This window comes from Strix uralensis, chromosome Z, assembly GCF_047716275.1.
Source record: "Strix uralensis isolate ZFMK-TIS-50842 chromosome Z, bStrUra1, whole genome shotgun sequence".
Classification (NCBI taxonomy): domain Eukaryota; kingdom Metazoa; phylum Chordata; class Aves; order Strigiformes; family Strigidae; genus Strix; species Strix uralensis.
In genome coordinates, this window is record NC_134012.1 from 32,596,694 (window position 1) to 32,619,954 (window position 23,261).

At 34.4% G+C, this 23,261-nt stretch overlaps 1 long non-coding RNA gene across 2 annotated transcripts in view; it reads right to left on the reverse strand.

The window, feature by feature from the left end:
• Nucleotides 1-23,261, reverse strand: part of LOC141937531 (uncharacterized) — an 847,382-nt gene that overhangs the window by 321,379 nt on the left and 502,742 nt on the right. The window contains exon 6 of one of the 2 annotated variants that reach the window (XR_012626996.1): nucleotides 4,824-4,885. The exons of the other annotated variant lie outside the window; for it this stretch is intronic. This is a non-coding gene — a long non-coding RNA (uncharacterized LOC141937531). The remainder of the gene's footprint in view (nucleotides 1-4,823; nucleotides 4,886-23,261) is intronic. 2 annotated transcript variants of the gene reach the window in all.

A 23,261-nucleotide genomic window follows, 5' to 3' on the forward strand; every position in this document is an offset into this window, starting at 1 on the left:
AGAAAGGGCATCAATCCTTTTATTTCAGAGGTGTGCAAGTGGTCAGAGTTTGGGCTGACTTAGTACCTGAACAGAAATTATGACTTCATAGCAACACAGATCTGCTCAGGGAGGTTCTAAAATTCATTAACTTTTCTTGTCCCTTGAGGACTCTTTCCTGGCAAGAAGTATAGTAACAGACTGATACCATTCACACCTCATTAACAACAATAGTCACATGGTTTCTTCATATTCTTATTCTCTCCATATACCTGTTCTACCCCCTATCAAATAATGAAAAATAGAGGGAGAAAACATGTGTCACTATGGCTGTGAAGGAATTAACATTATATCTCACAGAATGTCAGCATACAATTTCTCTTTCATTAGTGCTTCCTTAATCAGGTTTCTCCTGCAGCAAATTGTCTCTTCTTCAACCATTTGCATTACATATTTTTTAATTAAATTAACTAAGACAATACCCCCGGATATAAGGAAGTATGTAATGGTAACTTGATTTTGCTGTGTTAAAATTATGCTAAAGAACCCCACAGAATACAGGAAAAGTAGTATATAACTCTAAAGTTATACAATAACCCATTGTTTTTTCAGCTAAAATTTAGAAGCAGTTATCTCGATAAGCATCACATAGAAGTGAGAGGTTTCTTGGACACAAGGTTATAAGCAAAAACAGATCTGAAATTTTCAAAATGATCTAAAATTGGTAACACCCACCTGTTTTCAGTTCAGTGGAATTTATAAGTCTAACTTCCTTGGTCTCTTCTGTAGACATATAATCTGTATTTAAGTATTGGAGATACATTTCTACTGTGTCAAGATTCACACTTCTAACTTCACAGTAATATAAGAGTTACTCCAAGGAAACTTAAATATTAAAACCCCCAGATTTTACAAATGTCTCCCAACACTAGTCTGTTGAGGAAAGCAAATGCTGAAGTTCTTATAAATTGTTCTCTATTAAGCACGGTTTGAATACAGGAACTCTGTTAATATCTAGTATATTAATAGAGCAACATAAAAAGTAGCATTGTGTCCATCAGCAGAATTTTAACTTGACACCTGACAAAGCTTGATAAAAAGATTTATATTTTTATACCACTAAATCACTGCAACAACATATTTTGTCCTCTTCCCTAGCTAAATGACATGTAATTTCCTTTATTCCCTTTCATAGAACAATTACCTTATATATAAAAATATATTGTTTTTCCACACCTTTTGGCTCAATCTACATAAAGACTGAAACTGCCACACCCTGAACCAAAACTTGGGTCAACTCAGCTGTGACTATTTTAAAGAACAACAGGTGCTACAATAAGCACTCAACAGGAACTGATGGACCATAGCTAATTTTGCACTGTGAAGCACCTGAAGAACTTTAATATGCTTTTCTTCTGTGGGTGGCTGCATTCATGGTATATGAAAATATTTCAATAAAACTTAAGGAATCCACTTCTTCAGAAAATAAAACCCACGAATTCTTGGTTTTGTGAAGGTCTGCTGCTGTTTAGAGAGCTACTTTATATATCTGACCAAAAAAGTGATTTTGTTGGTGATTCAGGAATGCAGATATTATCTCCAATAATAGTGTTTAAGAAAACAAATGGAATAATTACTACTTCTTGTAACAATTTATTTCTCTTCAGCATTCCTATTAAGGACTTAGTTCAGCAACAGTCCTTCTGGCTTTAGGTCTCCCAGTACAAGCTCAAAAATGCCATGTGACCCACAACCCAAGTAGCTTGACCCTGTCTCAAAAAGCAGAGGAAAAAAAAAAAAAAAAAAAAAAAAGGGAAAGTGCTCTAGTGCTCTGAGGATTAGTATGCAGGATACAGAAATCATCACAGGCATAAGGAAATTATAAAAACATGGGCAGCAAGTGTGTATTTTCTATCTAGCACATTATTTGTGGTTTCAGAGGAAATCTCTTATCTGTAACTTTCCACTACCAGTAAACACCTTCAACACACCTTGCTGAGCAATGAGCAGCGATCAAGCTCTTTGAACATTTGCCTAGGAAAAAAGGATGGGTTGTACTTTGTCAACATGTTGCAGTAGTCAAAACATTGGAGGAAGATATGCAAGTCCAAGGTTTTCTTTCTCCCTTGCAACCAGTCATTAGATGAAATCTATGAAAGATATTCAGAGAAGAAACTGAAACTTTGACTTAAACAGAGGATACAACACTATGGCCTTACATTTGTTTTTATTCTAACCACCAGAAAATTTGAATTGGTTGGTTGGTTAGTTGGTTGGTTGGTCTGCTTTGGGGTTTTTTTGTGCAGAAACACTGTTTCCACAAAAGGATATTTCCACTTGACATTTCACCTATAATTGGAACTTAGAGCTTCTCTTATAAGAGCAATTTAAAAATTAGTCTCTTACATCACAGGTGAATGGCCTAATCATTTGTCTGTTATGTAAAAGAGATTGGCAATAATTTATTTTCTAATTGAGAGGTATATAAAAGGTATTATTATTATTGCACTTAATGACTGTTTAAACTTAATAGAAACTTGTCATTGTATTGTCATGCATGTTAACTGATGTCATCTTACTAAGTAATAAAATTTTATAATGTTTTAAAAATACCAAATGTTAAAACTTCAGAAAAAAAATCACAGACTACAAAATATATTGGAAACTTACCCCACAGAATTGGAATAAGTTCTTAACTTAATAACACTTAAACACTGTCTTTGTGAAATGTGAGTTACATCCATCAGTTTGCTTACAAGACAGTCCTCACTGAAGAAATAGATTAAAAAGGGAATCTTAATTTTGTAATATAAAATACTGAGATCAAAGGACTCACATGTTCAAAGGACTCTTTCATGAGTGCTAACAGAGTTAGTACTATACAATGTTCCTTTCCTTCTAGCAAATGTGTTCCCAAGAGGAGCAATTTAAGTCTGTAAAGGTGGTAACACACAGCTCATGTGTAACACATAGTTGAGGAGTAATGAAGAGGTGGCATAGTCCCTTCACAGGCTTGAGTGAGGAAGTAAAGGTAACCAGGAAACAGCCCCCATCAGGGATAGTCAGACATAATGGAAGATAAAACATGTAAGGTAACCAAAGAAAATGTTCCTTATTACATATTCATTTGGCAGTATACTTATCTTGGATTTTAACAAACTTAATGAAAGCTTCTCCTCAAAACTATATCCTGAGTTATATTTCAGCAGCAACTGTATTTGCACCCACCTGAGTGGCAAATGTGTTATTTGTCTGCAGTGATATATATGTGATGCTGGGATTTTTCATCTTTATTAACAAGTGGATCTTGGTTTCATATCCATATTCAAATGATGTGAAAGAAATTTATTTCTTCTGCTATCAGCTCAACAAAAATTTCTTTGAGCTATAATATTTTAATTATCATCTTAAAAGATTTTGACATTGGGGCAAAAGAAAACCAGATGAGTAACTTAATTTGAATATTGAGGTTTTACATCATCTTTATGTTATTTTTCTTTGAAAATCAGGTATGGATTCATATCTCAACTCAAAGGATTGGATTCATAACTCTACTCAAAACAGAAGCAACAATGTAGTGTTTATAAAAACATCATTCTTTTGTTATGGAAATTATTGTGAAACCAGAAATAAAGAATTATGGTGTCAGAGAAAGATTTTTTGCACATGTATATTTGTTATCTGGAGCAGGAATTGGATGGAATATTAGAACATATAAAATGTGAATAATAAATAGATTTAGTGTCTTTTAAGATTGAGTTCTTTTCCTAACAATAGTAAAGACAAAATTAAACATCAGACATCCAAGTGTATAGTTTCTCCCTTTATGAAACTATTTCTAATTTTTATAAATATGTCATACCATATAAAATACCATATTCTGTGCAGCATTTTTTTTTTTTTTTGGTGCAATTTAATCAATAATAGGGGACAATCAGGAATTTTGAAAATATAGTAAGACAAGTATATTACTTTCCCAGACCTATTTGCAGGATTTAGTAAATATTGTTATAGAAACAGAGCCAATTTCTAAATAGTCAAAAATTCAAAAAGTGTTTCCTGACTTTTTCTGTCATAATTTTACTTATACTAGGACTCCAGATATTGGTTCACAGCTAATTATCAAAATGACTGATACACATGTGGGGGGAATGCAATATTCTTTCCCTTCTGCTAAACTGGTATTGATTAATTCTGTTCTTTATTATCATAGAAAATAAAAATTGTATTTATCACATATGAAATTATTACCCCATTTTTGGCATAGTTTAGCTCTCAGTACAAGGGGGTTTTTGTCAATGTATTTGAACTATTTAAATTTGAGATAAGCCAATTGGCTTAAATCCAAGAAAGCAGCCTAAACTGAGCCTAAAAGTTGCTGACTGATTCATTGTTATGAATGCCTGACAACACATTTTTGTAAAGACCAATTTAAACAAAATACCTTCAGCACAAAGGATGGATGTTAATCCTGATAACATGGTTAATATATAACAGGGAGAAGGAATTGCAGTGCGGTGTGTTGATGCTACTGAGAAAATACAGCTTCTTGAGTTGCTTTTGTTTCATCAAAATCATGATACTCTTGAGTGTTGGCAAGGAAATATGAGGTAATGAGAATGCAGTGAACATGCCTTTCATCAGCTGAAAATCTTTAATTGTAATTGCAGCATGTAATGGTGCAATTAGTTGTCTAAGTGACACGATAGGCTTGAATCTTTCCTACCGTTTTGCAAAAAGACCATTGAGTTCCAAGAAATGTTTCTTTAGACTACACAAGTGACAGTGAAAGATTGAAGGGTTTTCTTAACCCCTAGGTGTCTAAAATAAAGGAGGGACTTTACCTTACAGAATGTCCAGAAAAGCCATGTGAAGACACAGTGATTTATGTAGAGACACTTGGTTGCTGAAAAAATTTTGTGAGAAGCATTAATTTGAATCAAGAACAACACAAAAAAAAAAAAAGACTATGTAAAAATGTACACAGGAAGCAGCAAAGAGGAGATGTTTGGAAATCATTCTCTGGTACTTAGGAACAGTCAAGACTAATCAGTCTTGACTATTATGAACATGAGTTCATGAATAAGATCAAAACAGAAAAGGCTAAAGGAGTGTATCTTTTTTCTCATTAAAGAAGCAGTTAAATATCAATGACTCATTTCAAAAGATAATTTTGTAGTGGGCCTAGTAGCCTCAGTTGATAGTTTATTGTAACTGTTTTTCTGCCTCTTGAATTTAAATTTGTGATTCTGGTGGATATTGGTGTGTTTTAAAAAAATGATTTATTCTGTATTGCCTAGTTCTTTATTTTACTGAAGAATAAGTCATCCAGGTAGGGCACTTGTCAGAACTTCCAACTCCTCATTCCTCCATAATTCCATTGCCCTTTTTCAGATGGCTTCTAGGAGGAACTGAGGAGAAGGATGAGGGAGTAAAACGTGACTCAGATCCTTGGAAAAGAAAGATCTGTGTCCAATTTGTTGTTGCTGCTGCCTGGTGGCCTCTCTAAAAAACCTTCTGAGAAATCTTCCATGAGATCCTGAGAAACATAAGTCAGTAGGTATCATTCACATGCATGAAATTATGGGGTTTGGACCAGATATTATAATGACATTTCAATAAATATAGGTTATTAACATTTACAATTAAAAAACCCCAAACAAACAAACCTCTGCATAGAATTAAAAATCTTGAGGAAAAGGAGTCAAGGTCCTGTAATTAATTTATTGAACACAGTTTAGCATATAAATCTATGCATGTTACAGCTGTAGAAAAATGTGTAAGCAGAACATTTGCTTAACCTTAGTTTACTGCAATGTTAAATCAAAGGCAAAATTTTAGTGACTGAATTAGAATTTCACTGACAACTCTAGTGCTGTGTTGACACATCTTTCCATTCAGTAAAAAATACCTGAGAGATAAACTTTCACTTGGTATTACAGGTTGTAGAAGAGGTAAAAAAAAAAAAAATCCTTACAGACAGAACAGTGTGCAATTTCTAAGTTATGCTAAACTCAGAATGTAGCTTCTTCCTCTATTCTTCTCTTTTTGTACAAGTGGAAAATCAGTACCTGTCAAACATATTTGGGCAGATACTAATTTAAACAGTCTCCCTTCAACAGTGAAGAGCTCAAAAGTCTTAGCAAACCATTTGTACTTATTTCAGAATTTCATAGTTCACACAAGCACACAACTCACTCCACATTTCAGTTTCTATTAACTCTTAATTGGACCAGCAGATCGAGGGAGGTGATTCTGCCCATCTACTCACCTCTATTAACTCTTAATTGGATTAGAAATTATGAAACAGATACTCCTAGTATTTACATTTTTTAAAATAAACATTTTAAGCTATGTCCTGGGTTTGAGTGGGTGGCAGGGGTGGTGCTCAGGTGACCTCTGAGATCAAACCACAACAAGCTAATATATTTTTCTTTATTATTTGGTAAATAAATTACGTCTGAGGATCATATAGTAGAGTATTCAAAAAAAAACTATTGTCTATGCTGCTAGAAGGGTTCTTTCTCAATTGTGCAAACAGTCATTAATTTTAACAGATATATTTGTATATTGCAAAGAAATTATTTTCAAAGCTTTCATTTCAAAGGTTTTTTCCCTCTTTCTAATATATACTTAGCTTTAAATATTTATTTTTAAGCTACTATTTTGGTTATTGAATATCATTAGGGATAATTACACTTTATTTCTCTCTCTCTGGGAAGATTTACTGTAATATTTTGAAACCTCTCACCTCACTAGTTAAGTTCTAATTGTTTCATTGCTTTATAACGGTACATGGGAAAGGATTTAAGTTTAAATCTCTCCTAAGTATTCTGTTTCACCACTCATGCCTCAAAACATCAAAGTGACAAAAAAAAATAAAAGGTTTTGAGGAAGATAAGGCAATTTCTGTGTCTAAGACCTTTGATACAAAAGGAAGGTACCTTTGGATGACTACTATTTTAAACATGCAGGATGACTGTAAGCCCCAATCTCCAATAAATAGCAAAAGTTAGTCTTTTGTATGATAATTTCAGAAGCTGGCATTTATATCACTTTTCCAAAACTTGTAGTATAGGGACATTCCTCTCAATCATTCAGAAATCCAGGCCCTTAAGTTGCATAAAACATAGCTCTACCAGTTGATTAATCTGTTTTGTCAAAAATTTTCACACTGTCACTATATACCTTAGAATTAAAAAGTAAATACAAAACTCCAAATTTGCCATGTTTCTGTAATTTCTTTCTCTGATCCTTTCCTCATTTTTCTTGGTACTAAAGAGTTTTCTTTTGGGCATAAGATAAGTTGATAGTTTATCACTGGTATCACTTAAAAGTCTATTGAAAAGTCCATTGAGTTTCAGGAAATTCTACAGAGATTTAGGGAATCATTATAGCTGGTTTCATACAAAACTGGGAGCTAAACAATTACTTTTCCAAAACCTGCTCCAGTAATACCTTGTCTCAATCAGCTACTAGTACTTCTTATATGAAGTATAATCACACTGGTTTTCTACTACTTATGCATTATAATATTACTTAAGAAAATAATAGTCTACTTAGGAAAAAAGTGGTCTATTGGAGACTTCACAATTTAAGTTGACAGAGATAACATTTGGAACAAGCAAATGGGAGGGTACACAGAAAGGGTGACATAATTGTAACAACACTTACTTGTAACCCTTTTAAAAATTTTTTTAAAAAGTAATCACTCAATTTGGTAGTCTCTCAATGATCTCTTTCAAAACAAGTTAAAATCTCAGAAGAACTTGTTTAGCAGTGCCTTACTGACATAAATTTATGAATCTGAGTAAAAAATTTTAGAGAGTAGCTTATCATCATTTTTGCAACAGTCTGATATTTGTCTGCCACCTAGATTTCTCCCAAGAAAATAAATAGGTCCATTGTACTAAAGCTCAGGCTTTTATTTTCTAATCAGTATATAGTAATTTGTTACAAGACATGGTTACAATTCAGCTTTTAATACACAATGAACTGTAGCTGAGACTGTCCAGTTATTCCAGATTCAGCTGTTAAAATGGCAAGCTAACTTTATTTAAATGACTACATACTACAAAATGAAACTAGTCTTTAACTGTGTTATAGCTTCATCCACTAAGAAAACCCATACTTCAAGAATCTCAGCCTTAGTCAGAATGTATAGAGTAGGATTAAAGTAATGATATTACATGGCCATAGATACAACTAATTTCTCACCTGAAGTTAAACTGTAAAGCTAAGATAATGTAACAATTGAACTGTACTGAAGAATATACTTTGAATATGCCCCCTTGACAATCAGGACATTAGACAAGAAACATTAACTAACTCTTAAAAAGATGAAAGTTTCTTCCTGATTTGCAAATCTATTGCCAGGAAAAAAAAAAAAAAAAAAAAAAGCAGCATTCTGTTGAATCAGATAACCTGTAGTATAATTTGTCATGGCAAAATAATTCTGATTTAAATATTTTAGAGAGACACATTAGCATGATTTTAACTGAAATCATAGAATCACTGAATCATTAAATCATAGAAGACTTTGGGTTAGACGGGACATTTAAAGGTCATCTAGTCCAATACCCCTGCAATAAGCAGGGACATCTTGAACTCAATCAGGTTGCTCAGAGCCCTGAAAAAACTGATATTGAATGTTTCCAGGGATGGGTCATCTACCACCTCTCTGGGCAACCTGTTCCAGTGTTTCATCACCCTCATTGTAAAAAATGTCTTACTTGTACCTATTCTGAATCTACCCTCTTTTAGTTTAAAACAGTTACCTCTTGTCCTATCACTACAGGCCCTACTAAAAAATCTGTCCCCATCGTTCTCATAGGTCCTCTTAACGTACTGAAAGGCTGCAATAAGTTCTTCCCAAAGCCTTTGCTTCTCCAGACTAAACACCAACTCTCTCATTCTTTCCTCATAGAGGTGTTCCATTCCTCTGATCATTTTTGTGGCCCTCCTCTGGACCCACTCCACCTGTGAGGAGGACTCCAGAGCTGGATGCAGTACTCCAGGTGAGGTCTCACCAGAGCAGAGTAGATGGACAGAATCACCTCCCTTGATCTGCTGGTCAAGCATCTGTTGATGCAGACCCAGATATGGTTGGCTTTCTGGACTGTGAGCACACATTGCCGGCTGATGTCCAGCTTTTCAAGTCCTTCTCTGCAGGGCTGCTCTCTTAGCCTTTTTGAACTTCATGAGGTTCACCTGGGCTCTCTTCTCAAGCTTGTTCAGATCCCTCTGGATAGCATACTGTCCCTCAGGTGTGTCAACCACACCACTCAGCTTGGTGTCATCTGCAAATTTGCTGAGTTTCACTTGACCCCATTATCTATGTCACTGATGAAGATATTAAACAGTACTTGTCCCAATACAGACCCCTGATGGACATCACTTGTCACCGATCTCCATCCAGACACTGAGCTGTTGACCACTACCCTCTGGATGTGACCATCCAACCCACTCTTTATCCACCAAACAGTCCAGACATCTAATCCATACCTCTCCAATTTAGAGAGAAGGATGTTGTGGGGGACCATGTCAAAGGCCTTACAGAAGTCCAGATAGAAGACATCTGTAGCTCTTCCCTTGTCCACTGATGTAGCTACTCCATCATGGAAGACCACTAGGTTGATCAGGCAAGACTTGCCCTTGGTGAAGACATCCTGGCTGTCTTGAATCACCTCCCTGTCCTCCATGGTCCTTAGTATAGCTTCTTAGAGGATCTGTTCCATGATCTTCCCAGGCACAGAGGTGAGTCTGGCAGGTTGGTAGTTCCCAGGGTCCTCCATCCTACCTTTTTAAAAATGGGTGCAATTTTTCCCTTCTTCCAGTCACAGGGGACATCACATGACTGCCATGAGTTTTCAAATATCATGAAGAGTGGCTTGGCAACTACATCAGCCAATTCCCTCAGGACTCGGATGCATCTCATCAGGTCCCACAGGCTTATGCATGTTCAGGTTCTCCTACAGTGGGAGAGACTTTGCTCCCCCAATCCCTACCTTGCGGTCCATCCACTCAAGAGGTGTGGGAAGAGAGACTGCCACTGAAGACTGAGGCAAAAAAAAAAAGTTGTTGAGCACCTCAGCCTTCTCCTCATCTGTTTTTACCAGTTTGCTATCTTGCTCATCAGGGGGCTACATTTTCTTTTACCTTCCTTTTCTGGCTGGTTGTAGAAACCCTTATTATTATTCTTTGTGTACCTTGCCTTAGCCTTCCTGACCCCATCCCAACACATCTGGGCAACATCCCTGTCCTCTTTCTAGGATACCTGTCTCTGCTTCTACTGCCTGTGTATTTCCTTCTTGCCCTTTAGTTTGACCAGCAGGTCTTGACTCAGCCATGTTGGTCACTGGTTGTCCTTTCCTGATTTCTTACACCTGAGGATCAAGATCTCTTGTGCTCTATGAAAAGTATCCTTAAAGATCTGCCAGCTCTGATCTGCTCCCTTGTTCCTGAGGGCAGTTTCTCAGTGGGTCCTATTGACTAACCCCTTGAACAGCTGGAAGTTTGCTTTCTTAAAATTCAGGGTCCTCACTTTACTCTTCACCTGACCCACATCCCTTAGGACTATGAACTCCAGTGCACGACCACTGCAGCCCAGGCTGCCTCTAATCGTGACGTTACTGATTAGCTCACTTGAGTTGGTGACCAACAGGTCCAGTAACACATCTCCTCTGTTAGAACTGTCTATTACCTTGCTTAAGAAGTTACCCTCAGTGCACTCCAGGAGTATCCTGGATTGTCTATAGCATGCCATGCTAATTTTCAAGCAGATGTCAGGATGGTTGAAGTCCCCCAACAGCATGACAGCCTGTGAGCATGATGCCTCCAGTAGCTGGAGTAAGAAGACTTCATCAATAGGCTGTCCTTGATCTGGTGGCCTGTTCTAAACAACAACCACAAGGTTCCCTTTGTTGCCTGGGTCTCTGATTCTTACCCATAAATATCTCATGAGCACTCCATGTTAGGTCATTTTCACATTAGTTTAGCAAAAAAAGAAAAAATCTCTAAAAAAGAATTTAAAACATGACAGATCAATGTAATTTTCATAATTTCTACCTGAAAATATATACTGGATGAAACATTGCCTATAAAGAGACATCTTCAATAGAATAGCTGAGGATGGCAATCGTGTCTGGAGATTGCCTGTCCTTAATCCTGCTCAAGCAAGGTTAACTACAGCAGGTTGTCCACAGCTGTGCCTGATTGGGTTTTTAATGTCTCCAAAAATGGAGTCTTCACAATCTCTCTGGCAACATGTTTCATTGTCAAAGGGTCAGTAAATCCAAGAAAAGAGGATGGAGAATCCTTCACAGGTCAAAAAAAAGCCTTTATCAAATATATTCTTTGTGTGATTTTAAAATTTTTTTGTTGTTATTCTTCTAATGGTCATTAATTATTCTCCTGTCCTTTCCCCAAAGCCAAAGTAAAAGTCCATTTCTCTCGTAACTGGAGTTGGTATACCTGAGTCATCAAGTGTTCTGGGCAGCAATAGTTTAGGCAAAAGAACCAGTTACAGGTGTGCATTGGATTACTTTTTCTCCTCCATATTATTGAAAAGAACAAAGACATTCATGATATAGATGTTCTAGCTTCTTTATTTCTTCCCACGGTCTTTAGAGGACCATGCTCTGTTTGAATATGCAGAATTTAGACAAGAAATGCCAGGTATTTCTCTTCAACTTTCCTTTGAATGTCCTTTTCACATTTCTACATATGGACCAGTCAGCTCACCTCCACATGTCACTTCGTATCTTGTATCTGCCACGTCCGTGAAGGTATCTTAGATATTTCAAGAAGTCTAAAGTGGCACTAAATATTTATGATTGAACAAATGAATTCACATCTCTCCCATATTTTAATTATTTTATGAGTCAAGCATAACTCTAAATCAGATCTAGAGAGATATGGACAGTAATGACTTTTGAAAGTTCAAAGCAGCAGCTTTATAGATTTCTTGAGCATTATGCCTCCCTAGCAGGCCAGCACAAGCTGCTCTCATTTTAGTAGACTTGAAGGTCTATTGCTAGAGAAAGGTAATGTTTAAAAAGATAGATAGCTGTTTTAATTTCAAGTGTTGGTGTTAAATATTTGGGAAGAGTTTAAACTTTGAATACTATTTGTATGTTACAAGAAAACTTTGTTCAACATAAGAAATAAAGCCCTTTTTTTAATGTACAAAATAAAAGCACATGTATGGTCATGTGGGCACATGGATGCTGAGCTAAGGTAATGGTCAGACGTTGTTTGGAAAAACTACCTAACTATAGGACAAGGTGCTGTAAATACATGGAAAAAAATATTTTCTTACAGACTGAAATTCAGTGTTTGAGCGGATCTATTTAGGATTTACTTTTGCCACCTGTATATTCTTTTCTCTAGCTCTAGAAATCCTCTGATGAAAATGCTGAATATTGCTATCTTCCTGATCAACATATCAAATGGCAGTTGTTTGTGGGAGTTGCTGAATTCCCTTGTAACATCATGCAGAAAGGAAAGTTAGGTAACTTACCTCCAAATTCTGGGTTTTGGAAGGTTTCTGAAGACTAAAACTAAAAACGTGGGTTATTTTTTCTGATCTGTCCTTTGGTGCTAAAAAAATGTGTAACTAGCTTGTTTGTTCTTGGCAGGAAAAGTCTGTATTTCCTCATGATTCATGTAACAGCACTGTTAAAACCCAAACAAAATCATGTTACTACTCTTGGTCATACACTGTTTATATTATCCAGATAGAGGTCAGATTTGAAAAGTACTTGCTGAACCAAAAATACGTAGTGAATCATGTGTAAGTTTTCATTTTCTTCATGCAAAAGAAAAATATAAAATCAGAACGCTTATTGAATTACTGTCTCAACTACAATTAATTAATTTTTTTGATGAACTAATCCTGCACATCTGTCTTTGTTACACTTCATAATCACAGCTGAGATTTCATAATGCAATAGAGTATTTATGACTTTCCAAGCTCACAGTGAAGTAGGATCCTTATTATTGCTAATGATTATTCATTTTCTCCCATGTAACATTACAAAAGGATAACATGGATTAGGATAAAAGATTATATTTAAAGATGTTTTTTATTTGACTGCAGGAAAGATGGGTATCTACATCTAGATCCTACGCTGCTGTTAAATGTATGAAGAATACATTTATATAATTAGAGAACAGTAACAGTTCAGTCACTGAGCTGATGAAGCACCTTAAGTACCCACACAAAAGGTACTATCTATGGTCACTGTAATTTTGCTATTGCATTAGCTACTGGTGTAAATTATCTAAATAGGGAAAAAGACTAGCATAACTTATTTCTTTTATGAAGTCCTGATTAAAGAAAACATAATTCTTCAGGAAAAATATTCTTTCAGACAAAGGCTCAAGTATTTTCTTAAGACTACAATCTAGTCTGAGTGAGTTTTAAATATGTGTTTTTCTTCTGTATTTACATTTTCAGCTTCCCACAACAGCTCCTGAGCTATGCAAGGGGTTACTACAAAATCCCTGTTGATGTTTCTTTTCTTGGGTTCTTCCTGATTCCCTGGTAATACAGCTCATGTACTTCCTTCCACTAGTACCAGAACACAATAAACTCAATTCTGCATGGTCACCAGGGATTGTTGCTGATAAATAACTTGGGGCAAATCATGCCTGAGCAACCTGACTGCTGTCTATAATGAAGTGACAGGCTTAATGGGAAATGGAGAGTGGTGGATAGTGTTTACCCCGACTGTAGAAAGCCTTTGACATGGACTCCCAGAGAATCTTTATAGTCAGATTAGTGAGAGATGTACTGATAAATAGATTATAAAGTGGATTGAAAATTGGTTTGATGACTAAGTTCAACACAGTATGATGAGCAGTACGAAGCTGGTTATGAATGTCATTCCTCCGGGATCAATACAGGAGACAAAAATCTTTATTGATGACCTAACAATGGGATGGAGGGTACCTTCAGCAAGTGTGCAGATGACACCTGAGAGGAGTGGTAAATACACAAGGCTCCCATTCAGAGGCACAAGGACAAGTTAGAGAAGCAAGCCGACAGGAAGCCCAAGATGTTCATGAAAAGCAAACATAAAGCCCTGCACTTGTGACAGAAAAACTGCATTTCCTCTCAGCTCCATTACCTCTTCACTTATCTTTTCACTTGTTCCTTTCACAACAGATACAAACAAGAACTCAGCTGTCTATTTTGTAGTTTCTAGGCCAGAAGTATTATCTTCTCTGTTCTTGTCCTCTCTCCTTTTAGCCTTTCTACCACTATTTAATTTTGTTTTCCCATTGTTTTTCTTTCTTTTTGTTTGTTTGTTGATTTATTTATTTATTTATTCTTTATTTCCCTTCGTTTCACTCCCTTGCAACCATGCTCTTTCTGGCTTCTGACAAAAAGGCTGACTGCTGCCATCCACTTCCCGCTTCCTTCTCTGGTATTGCAGAGTGGATCAAGTGGACTAGGACATTTGCCTATGTTATAGATTTATTTTCCGGTTTCAGATCTGCCATGTTTCTTGCTAAGCAAGTCCAGTTTTCTAAATGAATGCCAGCCATTCCTTTTCCAGCTTGATTCGCCTTTTACCTACATTTCTTCTTCATAAAATGTCTGCTTAACTTCTTCAAGAAAACAAACGACAAAATATTAAACTATCTCATTCTTTTCTCAATGTGGTTTCTTTTTTTCCATAAATCTCTCCTTCTTCTCTCCCTCCTGTCAAGATCAGTTTCTCCATTTCTTCTTGCTCTTTTCTCACACATGGCTAGTATCTTCAGACTAAAAAATCTTTATCCTTGAACACCATTTTGTTTTCCACGTACCATCTCTTTTTTCCATTTTTTTTCCTCCAGTCACTGACATGTAAAAACATTCTCAAAGAATCTCTCATAATCTCTTTTAACACTTTGTATCCAAATCATTTGCTTTGATACCATCAGAATAGTCAAACTGTTTTTCCTTTTCTTCCATGACTCTTCTTTTGATTAATTCTTGGTTTTTGAAAACTTCCTTCCCTCAGAGAATTATCCTCACTCTTTCTATCCAGAGCAGTTCCAAAGGGCTCTCTAACCCCAGTTAAATTCTTTTTTTTCCATTTGAATTTTAATCTAGATAATCTCACCCACAAATTCAATTACCATCTATAGGCAAAACCCAAAACTTTAATTTCCTATTCCAGACCTCTCTAATCAGGTCTAAATTAAATCTAGCCCATAGATAATAACCTTCACATCATGTTCACCATGGTTAATGGAAATATCTTGCCATCTTGCCTGTATTTGAGCCCTGAAGTTACCTCCTTTTCTCAGGCATTTTGAATACTGGTATTATGCTTATTGATCTTTCCCTGCTTTTTATATGCAGATCATGTCTAGGTTTTAACATATATATGTTCACCTTTCCATTCTTATGCAAATATTTTGATTCAGGCTCAAATCATCTCATATGCTGTTACCCTTTACCTTGAATACTTCCAATGCCTCTTCTTCTTTCCTTTTATCGTATCAAATATTAACCACTTGTTTTCATTTTCAAAATTCCTAACTTTTGGGCATCTCTATGCAGTAGCAAGAGGATATTTTCTACCTCTCACTAGCTCATGATGTTAATCCTCATCATCACATTATTAAATTTTCAAATAACCGTCCTCCATGCTGTCATTCACACTTGAAAGAATTCCCAGTAAACATCTTCAAAGCTGTTTCTTTACCTTCTTTTAAATTCTGCATTAAAACTCTACTTTTCTCTGATGACCAAAAAGCTTATGCTTTTGAAGGGCTGTACTACCATCTGCCATAATGACCGCTGTTGTCTCATTGTTTCCCTGTGATTTCCAGCATGTGTTTATCCATGTGTTGTCCATTTTGTTACAGCACATGCTCTGAAAAGCACTGTCCATCCTTTGGTTCTGTACTTGCACAAGTCCTACTGTCATGGGATTTTGAGTCAATACTTACTTTATGTTGATTAATAAATATTTAGTAAGCATTCACCGAACAATAACAAGAAAATGTGAAGTAGAAAAGTAAGAGTTAATCTTCACTTACTTACTCATGACGGACATGACAGAACCCTGCACTGGTTCCAAGAAGTATCTAAAGATGTTCAGGAAGAGTAGGTGCAGATAAACGGAACTGATTTATTTTGGCTTCTTCTAAACTAAATGCTGCATAGTTTTGAAATTTCACAGAACATGAAAACTCTCTCATATACTTCTTTGTGTAAGAACAGGGCTTCATAAATATTATGATAATGCTTTCTGATTATATCAGACACTTTCATGAGATTTTTATCTCTTTTTAAATAGTTTAATAATTTAGGTTTTTAAAAACCAAAACATATCAACTGATAATATTTAATCAGCTAAGATTTGGGGTTTTTTATAATATTTGCCCACTCGTATTTCTCTTCTCTATTAGGAAGTGTTTTATTGCAAATGCGTCAGGGTCAGAGACATTAATTTCTTATGTTTTTATAAAACTGAACACAATGTTATGTTGTGAACTTAACATTATACTATGGTATGTTTATACAAAAAAAGTATAATGTTAAGGTTGTTGAAGAGTGAAGTAAAAATATTTTTTTTTTAATTTTTTTTTTTTTTTTTTTTTTTTTTTTTTTTTGGGTTCCTGAACTTGAGAAACCAGTCTAAAACTTAAATGTTCAACTGAAATTATTTCCTCCTTCTTCAGGCAATAGTTATTCCACTTCTTTGTACTTAGGATGTATTGTTCAGAGAGCATTTTGATTAAAAAAAAAGTCTCACTCTATAAAAGCAGCATAACTTAAAATATAAATAAGAAAATACACACAACAGTATCTTTTCTTCTTGAAATAATAATGCAATTATGAAGGGCAAATGATTATGACCACAACACTCACATAACTTGTCATTGCTCACTTGCTCAATTTGAAATGAATGGGTTTATTTTCTTCTGATGCATGTATCTATCTTCAACCATACATCAATAAAAGAATAAAGCTTTAGATGTAATGAAACACAAAACAAATTTTTGTAGTGTGTGTGGTGCAGATGTGGAATCCTTTCAATGGACTCTGGAATATGGTATTTTTTCAACAGACTCTTTCTTATAATCAAGGTTTCATCTAATGGAAACTACTGGCTTCAAAGCAGCTGTAAAATGAAGTCTGAGGGTGGCATATTTTTGCTGGCTGTCTTGCTCAACTTAGATTCCATTTTGTTTTGACTTGCCCTTGATCATGCAGAGTGCACCCATTTATAGCCTGGTTTTAAAACACATTTTTCTCATTAAATTATTGCTCTTTTCTACTCTACTTTCTACTCCCCTATTTTAAAACCAAGGATTTTAAACCAATTCAATTACTTTAGTGTAAAAGATAGTTTATTTAAAGGAAATAAAAATAGATTTTCTATTTACATTTTAAAAATTATTTTATCTTCCCTGAGAAGACAACTGTTCTCACAGTCTTACCTCAATGCATGACAAATAACTATATAATAATTTTTTTAACTATCTGGAGTGCATAAGCTCATGCAGAAATGTTTATATAATTCAACACGGAGCTGCAAATGGAGCTGCTGTTAGCACAGTGCTCTAACTATAGAATCACACATTAAATTACCATGGACTTGTAGACTTCACAGACAAACATGAAGAGTTACTTCCGTATCACACTACATTAAAAATGTTCTAACAATAGTAATTAAAAAAAAAACAGAATAGATTAAAAAAAGTCAACATACAAGAGTGGTATAAAAACAAAAATAAATTCAGCTCCCTAAATAGGGGACACTTCTGTGTACCATATACCTGTATTATAACTCCTATTCCAAAGAGAGCTAAATTAGAAAGATTAGAAAAGATAATGGACATGTCTTTCATTCCATAGTTAGCATTTAATCCAGATGTAATCAGCAACCATAGCTACCACTCTCTTAAAGTGTCATAATTTTGTGGAAAAAACTAATGGCAATTCTAGTATAAAACCTTCCTCTGTCCATCAAGTGAGGTGTTTTATATTCAGTTAAAAAATAACTTAATAGAGAATACAACTATTGAAGGTATTCTTTCTCCTAGCAGATCTCTCATTTTAGTAGATTAAGACAAAAATTTGATGCAGTGAATTTATGAATATTCTTTTTTTTTTTTTTTAGTACTGCTGAGTACTGCTGTTTTTTCAAATTTAGTCTTTCAGTGATCTTTCTATTACAACAATATTTTTTAAAAAAGTATAATAGTCATAGGTCATCTTCTATTCATCAGTTTGCAGCAAAGTTCAGCAACTAACTTGTCTCTAGAGCCAAAGGACTAACTAGGATTTTAACTCCCTCTTCTGAACAGATTAGTTAAATTTAGAAGTGCTAAATCAGGCAAATGAGGTATTTTGTACATATTTTGCAGATTTACAAAAGGTCTTTGATCTTCAGGGTTGCTGAACAGGTTATTTTAGATTCTTATCATTGTTTATAATCTTTCCTGACATGAAAGATTTAGTCCTGGAAGAGTTTTTAACAACCTCTCTGAAGTCTTCTTCATTAAAGATATAGGGAAAGATGTGCTATTTCAGAGGAACAATGATCAGAATACTCAGAGCTTTTAGAATGAATAACCCCAGTGGCATGCATAAGTGAAAAGGGAATGCAAAAAAAGATGTTTTGTTGTGTGATTTGCTTGTAACAATCTGCCCTATTCACACAGAAGAGGGCTCCAGTTGGAACATCTAGTCTTTAACAGAAGTTTTTTATTATAATCTGTATTGTCATCTCAGTCAAATATGTTAAGAAAAGTCAGAGAGTATATTGTTTAGAAGGAAAGGAAGGGACATAATGAGAATCAACAGAAATTGATATCCAGAGCTATCATGGTTTAGTTATTTCTTCATAACCAATTAACATTTTAATTTTTATTTTGGCAATATTCTTCTGACCTAAAGATCTTACTGGTTTTCCAACTCTTTTTATGGACTACTTTTGTAGTATTTCCCAATGCTAGGCTTCTAAAAAAAACCCCTATGCTTATTTCCAGTATTATTGCTTAGAATTAGTTCTTTTGTGTTCAAATGTAGCAATCTTTTCTTCAAAATGTAAATTTTGAATGCAATTCATTTTCCACATTTACACATCTTTCTCAGATAAAGTATATGTAAACAGTATAGGTTCTTTCTTCCAGCTTCTGGAACAGAGGACATATTTGAGAAATTAATTAGCCAACTCCTTTGGTGGTTTTCATTACTAAGAAGAAAACATGCCAGATTCTACCTAGAAATAACCTATAAATAGCTTTCAAAGATGGTGTTAAACTTAACATATATCAGGGACTATGAAGCAAAACAAGAGTGTAGGTAACTATTAAATATGTTGCATATGTTGTAACAAGGAAAAAGAATTAAAAATATAAATATTTCATCTGATTTAATCTCAGCTAACTAAACAAGACTGTGGTAGCATATTTCACCAAATTCTGAGTCCATCCTCCTTTTTCTTCTATCTGTATCTTGTTTAAAATAGACAACAGACCAACATGAGCAGTCAGGGTGTCTTGCCCATGGTGAGAGCTCACTATGAGAACTGTAGTCCTTTCATTGTCTATGTCCTTGAATCTATTGCTGCCTTTTCTGTCAACATCCCTTGCCACCTGTACAAAAATATTGCTTGCCCTCTGGGACAAAGAGAGCTTTTTAACTTCATAGGAGTGCAGCACTGAGACCAAGCAATCCATATTTCCCAGCAGGAATCTGACTAAGTGATCTCAGGATTCATATTGCAAGCTTTTAAGGAGATTGCAGATCACCTATTGATGTTCACAGTACCTTGAACTCTGTATATTCAGACATTGCATAACACAAGATAGAGAAACACATGTGACTGTCCCACTGTATTAAACTCACTTAACTAAACTATTAAGTAATATGGTTGTGCTACAAAAAATTTGGTATCCAAGAAAGGAAAAGGTACCTACAAAAGTGATATATAAGGCAAAAGACATTATATTTTTTAAAAAATTAATTGCTTAAATAAGTCCCTAGAATTTTTACTTAAAGGAAATTAAGATAGTCATTATACTTTGCTAGATTAGCAGCTCATCTTTACCAAATCAATCTTTCCTCACTGACGCCTGTACTTCAATATCTGGTATTAATTTTTGTCTAGGTTCTGATTTTGTTTTTTATTGTTTCCTCCCTTTAGTCTACTGTCTGTCAGTTTTGGTGGAACATTACTTAGGGACTGTAATGTTAAAGATAAAAACTTCTACTTAATTTTACAATGTCTTTTTGATTGTCATGAAATTGAATAGCATTTTGAATAGAAGATTTATTTGTCTAGCTAATTGATATTATATGCAAACATAGAAGTGATTGATTTCAACAACATTCAACATACTACACACTAAATTTTTTTCCTATCACTTCTTTTCAATCTGTTCCTTTAAACAAAATCTTTCTAATCTCTTCATTCATGGAAGTATCTCAACATCTATTGTTATTTCTTTACTTGCTCTAAAAAAGACAGTATTAACAAAATTGAATACAAAAGTGTCATACTATATATAGCTTTTTTTCATTTATAAATGGATTAAAAATTTCTGACAAAAATGTTGACAGTAGGCAGATATCTCACAGTCATCAGCCTAGAACTTGTTAAACTGAGGATTCCTCTAATATTTGGGTCTCTATCGATTAGCCTAAATACTCTTTGTTAATCTTTTAGAAATTGTGTACAGTACAGTATTCTTCAATATAGATTTTTAATCTTAATCAACATATTGTTTTTATTTTGAACATGACTGCACTGTACTAATTGAAAATCTGTTAGCAGGCAAAATAAAATTCACGCACTCTTTCCAAATGTCATCATCTTCCGTTTACCCATGCTGAATTCAATCTCCTATCATGTTGCTAAGCATGCAATTGGCTAGATCATTCTGAAATGGCTCTTTCATTTCTCATCCTTTGCTTAGAAACATTTTTCAGCTAACAGTAATCTCCATTAAATATAAACTTTTTTTAAGAAAGAATTTCAATGTACTTTAATCTGAAAATCATTCTAAACAGTTTTATTCCTTTATTTCAGCTTGCATTTGAAAATCAAACCTGCACCCATACTGATAGGCAAAATTCTGCTTTACGTTAGGTCATTTCTAGAAAGTGTATATGAAAGCAGAACTGCAAATCAACAAAAACCAATAATTCTGATGCATATTTGGAATTATATTGGAATTATATTTCACAGACATGAATAATTTTGTTCCAATCCTATATTAACAAAACAGAAATTAAGGGAGAGTGATGGGACTGAAAATCCATTTTTAAAAAAAGAGTGTATGTTTCAATTTCAAATTTGAAACAAAATAAATACATTTCCAAATCAGAATGAAACATAACCTTTCAAAACACTTCATTAAAGCTATAGAGGTGTTGCCTCTATGGCATCTGTGATTAAGACTCACATTTATTCTCTACCTTCTATTTTTCTCCTAGCTGATGGGGAGGCCTGATCACCAGCATCCTGGTGATTCTAGGAGAGCCTTTCTTATGGGATCAAATATTTTAACCTTGATTTGAAATAATTTCCTCAATGTAAGTTCAGTTAAAACCTTTTCTATTCTCTCCAAAGAAGACACACATTTATTTAAGCAAATACATATTTTCTGACAAAAATATTTAATAAAATATATTGGTTTTAGAGAAGCGTTCATATTTCATTGGGCATTCTAAAATAATTACTAAATGATAGAAATTGAAGTGCATAATTTTTCATTCACAACTTTTCTTTTTTAGTAAGACCATATTATAAATTACCCTACTTTCCTTCAAACCAAAGGTTCATTGGCAAAGATGAAATTTCATGATTCATAGATTATCACTGTCCACCTATCTGTAGATGGTTATTAATCAGTCATGAAACCATTTGCACAAAACTGAAATTCAAGACACATTTACATAACTATTAAGAATTTTCAGAGTGTTTTTTCCTCCATGATAGTTGTCATACAATTAGTAGAAGTGTGCTATGTCTTTAGTCAGTGAAGGAGTTATACACGCAAGGTGTTGCAATGAACTCCTGTGGGACATAATTTATATTTTGGGAGAAAAATACATGCTTGTAGGAGCATGTATTTTTTTTTCCAAGTAAAATAAAATAAACATGCATCTAAAGTTATTGGTAAAACAAAATCTTTTTAACAGTCTTGCAGTTCATGACATAAACTGATTAAAAATAAGAAAAGTAATTTTTAAATTTTCTTTTGTCAGCATCCTAGTTAATATGATTATCTACATGCTCGTTACTGCTAGAACAGATTTAATGTTATATTATACTTAATTAGGTTTCTGGATTTCTCCTACTTCCCCGGTCTTTTTCTAAAATGTTCTAAATGTTTCTAAATGTTTTTCTAAAATGTTTCTAAATGTTTGGCAGAATTATAAATTCTCTTGCTAGAATATTTTAAGTTATCTTCATAAATATATAAAACCCTACTACTCTTCTGGAAATTTCCATGTAGGACCTTAAAGAAAATAAGCACTTTCTGACTTCATCTAATTGTTTGGGAACTGGGGAAAACCTCGGTGGTATGTAAACATTTGAGACTTGGAAAATATTATAAATTATTAGTGATAGTTTATTCTTTAATGCAGATTTTCTATACATGTGCAGTTTATTTACAGATTTCATTATTAGTGCAAAAACAGATTTTAGTCCTTTTTTTAATGAGAAACTACAGTTAAAAGCTGAAATTCAGTATTTATCAAAAGCAATGACAGTAATGGGTCCACACACTTTCCACTGAGAAGGTGACTGAGAGCTGTTACAGAGCACTAGTACAGAGGTAGCAAAGAAGTAACTTATGCCCACATCAGCATCTTAGCAAAGGTATGCAGCAGTGGACCCTGAATATGTAATCATGCAGTTGTGAATAGTATTAAATACAAAATATTAATTGGAATGTAGACTACAGTCCAATTCCTGTGTTTCAAGCCATTGCCTTGCAAGAAAGCACAAATTTTGCCTCTCTCTTTTCCCCTGTCTATTTATTGTTGTAAACAAGGCTGTAATTCTGTGAAATAATTTTTATGTGAAAATAATATGAAAAATTCTGTATTCTGGAGTGAAAAGTGATGTAGAAGATTCAAATTTTGTAGCTTACCAAGTAGCAAACTTGTTAAATTATTATAACATCCTGGCAGCCTTAAATGCACCTTTCCATATAGGGATGAATCATTATGATCTTAGTCCAAGGTGCTAATGGTACTAATACATTTTCTATGCCATAGCAGGAAATCCTGGTTAATTTATATACTCTGGTAG